Source organism: Chenopodium album, chromosome 3 (assembly GCF_948465745.1).
Source record: "Chenopodium album chromosome 3, dcCheAlbu1.1, whole genome shotgun sequence".
NCBI lineage: Eukaryota > Viridiplantae > Streptophyta > Magnoliopsida > Caryophyllales > Amaranthaceae > Chenopodium > Chenopodium album.
Window position 1 is genome coordinate 23,657,242 of NC_137836.1, and position 3,612 is coordinate 23,660,853.

General features: G+C 40.5%; 1 non-coding gene across 1 annotated transcript; it reads right to left on the minus strand.

The window, feature by feature from the left end:
- Nucleotides 1–2,870: 2,870 nt before the first annotated feature.
- On the minus strand, nucleotides 2,871–2,977 carry LOC145625830 (small nucleolar RNA R71). Its single transcript, XR_014110731.1, has one exon. It is a non-coding gene; the product is annotated as a small nucleolar RNA R71 (small nucleolar RNA).
- Nucleotides 2,978–3,612: the final 635 nt, after the last annotated feature.

Here is a 3,612-nt window from a genome sequence, read left to right on the forward strand (position 1 = left end):
GATAATAAATCTGCTAGGGCTGTTTATCTTGAAAACCAGTTTAATTCCTTACATTTGTCACATTTTCCTGATATTTCTTCTTACTGTTGGCAATTGAAAAGTTTGAAAGATCAATTGGCTAACGTTGATCAACCTGTATCAGAGCAAAAGTTGGTAATTCGAATAGTTTGGGGTCTCATTAACAAAGATTTTGACATTTTTGCTACTATGATTCAACAAACGGACCCATTACCTTCTTTTGAAACAACAAGGTCTAGAGTATTGCTTGAAGAATCTCGTAAAGCCAATGATACAAGTGCTCCATCATCGTCTTTTGTAGCACAAACGAATTCCACAACCCAGCAGGCAGGGCGCGATGGCGCACTAGGTGGAAGAGGTCGTGGCCGCGGTCGCGATTGTGGAAGGGGGCGTGGTCGAGGATCTGGCCCACAGCAGCAGCCTCTGCAAGCCATCCAAGGAGAATCGCAGTGGGGAAGACTCAAAGGCTTGGCCCAGCTCCGCCACAAGCCAAGTAGGGTGCAATTAGTTGAGGTCAGGCCCCTTAACCCTTTCCACAGCAGTGAGGTGCGCAACGCCCGGGATACTCAACACCACAACCTCGACCTCCTGTTGCCCCGAGTTCTTACTCATACCAACAACAGTCTCAACAGGCGTATATGTCTCACGGGTCACAGTATGGTACTGCTATGACTCCAAAAAAACTAGGCAACGCTTTTGCAACCATGGGATTTCAAAACTTCAACCCGACTTGGTATATGGACTATGGTTACTGATGTGTCTATTTTATATAGTAATTTACCCCCGTCCCTTGGTCATTATTAGTAGTGTTTTTGGCTCTTTCGAGCCACTTTTATTACTAATTTGAATTTTCTAGTGTTTTCGTAGTTTTAGTTGTATTTTACAGGAAATTACACTCTTGGAGCATTTTCCCGGGCTTTATGGATCAACTACGGAAGCTAGAATGACACGACCACTTTTGAAGCCCAGGATCGGTGAGAGCCGATGATTAAGGGCTTGGTATGAGACACCGAGGCTATTGGATCGTTTAATCAAGACCCGATGAGGAAACTTAGATTGGGCCGAGGAATCGAGCCCAATCGAAATCCGAGCCTCGAAGAAGAAGATCTGGCCCGATCGGGCAAGCTTGCGCCCGATCGGGCGGGCGCGCATAAGAGAGCACCAGCAAGAAGGCGCGACCGATCGGGTGAGCGTTAGCTCAATCGGGCGCGGCTGCCCCGATGGGTCCTGAAGAAAAAGGCGGGCCCGATCGGGCGGCCCTTCGCCCGATCGGGCGCGTGTTTTCTCAAGACCTGATTAGTTTAGTTTTAATTTTTGTATTAGAAAACGTTTAAGTACGAGATTTGTACGGAATTTTGATGACCTTCTTTCTTAGACTTTCTCTCTCTACTTAGGATTTTTCTCTCTCTTAACTTTTCTCTCAACTCTTGTTCTTAATTATTTCCATTAATACAGATTAGTTTGGTAACTATTTCTCTTCTCTTAATCTTATTTATTATTTTACTCTTCCCATCATGACTTGTTTTATTGCTTTGATTAGTTTAGTTTTTACTATGTGTGAGTAGTTTTCTTTCTAGGGTTTATGGGGATCCATGAATAATATGAAGGGGTAATTTATGGTTGTTAATTGTCAATGCTAGATTAATTTCCTATTGATTGATTTAATGCTCTGTGACTAGATTTGCGCAGATCTTTTATGCATGAGTTTAACAATATTGATTCGAGATTCGACAAATGAGAATTGATGTTTAGGTCTAGTTTCAATAGGCAGGTTAATTTATAAATGGTTAAGTCGAGATTCGAAAGATGAGATTTAATACCGGTAAATTAATTGTGTGATTGTAATACGTAGCGAAAGCCCTTTATGATCTGATTAATGTATGAATTGATGATTGATTATTATGTTTTACCCTGGAATATTAATTATTGGTGAACCTATGCCCTAGATCCTTTTATATATTATTTTCTCCTTATTCTTAATCTTTGTAGTTTAGTTCCTTTTGATTATAATACATTGGTTACTTTGTAATCTAGATTATATTAGTTAATTAGGAATAGAAAGACTCGTTTCTCTGTGGATTCGACCCTACTTCCCTATCTACATTAGTTAGAGGATTTAGGAATTACTTTTGATTAGGGGATACGACTTTACCCAGTCAAAATTTGGCGCCGTTGCCGGGGAAACGGTTTTATTTTTATTTCTGATTGTTTTTGTAGTCTAGATTATTTTCTTTTTGTCTCAGAGAACATTAGTTCTCTGAGGAAAATCTCATATTTGCTTCTAGTTTTTGTTTATGCCCAGGTGTTCTAGATCAGGTTACATCTCATTCGATCCTGAGATCGAACGTTCTTTCCATAGACAGAAAAATCTCTACAAGCAAATCCTGGCGGATTATGGTGATAATAATAATCACCGCGATCCTCCAACTGGTTCTAGCGATTTAGAGGTATCATCAGATCCAGAATCAGAGATGACGGCTCCAAAGAAGCTTAGTGATTACTCACAACCAAAGCTTACAGATTTCCCACATCTCACCCCTACTCCAGCTCTTGATGGGGTTCAATTCGAAATTAAGCCTTAATTTATAACGATGATAGAGAGGAAGCAATTCAGTGGAGCCAAGGGTGAAGACCCAAATCTTCACATTGCCGACTATTGTCAATATTGTTACACCATCAGGCAAGCCAGGGTCACTCAAGACCAAATTAGGGAGATTCTCTTTCCCTGCTCTTTAACTGGAAAAGCTAAATTGTGGTTTAATGGCTTAAATAAAACTGCACTTGGTATAACTGACTGGGAAACTCTTGTTTTGAATTTTTATAACAAGTATTATCCTGCAGAGAGAACAACCGTACTACGGAGTGCAATTCAGAACTTTGCCCAAGAAGCCGATGAATCTTTATATGAGGCTTGGGAGAGGTTCAAAGACTTACAAAGAGAATGCCCTCACCATAATTTAGCACAATGGCAGTTAATCCAAGCCTTTTATAATGGCATTGGAATTCCTCTAGAATAATTTTAGATTCTGCAGCTAGTGGGAGATTTATGAATCTTAATGTTGATGATGCAGGTCAAGTTATTGAAGATATGGCGATACACAATTCCCAATACGGGAATCCTAGAGGATTTGCTAACAAGGGGAAGCATAGTGTTGACTCTGTATCCTTTTTGCAAGCTCAACTGACCTCTATTTGCCAAAAATTAGATAATCTGAGCATTGCTAATGTAGTTAATGTTTCTGCGATTAATAATAATTCTAATGAGGCTTTCTGTGAAAACTGTGGTATTATAGGTCATTGGGAGCAAGATTGCAGGAGTTCCGTGGAGCAAGTTAATGCCTTTCAAGCCTATAGGCAGAATAACCGATACTCCAACACCTACAATCCTGGGTATCGGAATCATCCGTACCTTTCCTACCGGAGTACTAATGTTCAAAATCCACCACCACAAGAACCACAAGCGCCGCAGCAACAGCAGTAGAAATATTATCATCCCAATATATGCTAGCTAGAAGAACCAACCACAACAAACCTCCTCATCTTCCGACCCTTCTCTGGTAGAAATTAGAGCAATGTTGGTTAATATGCAAAAGC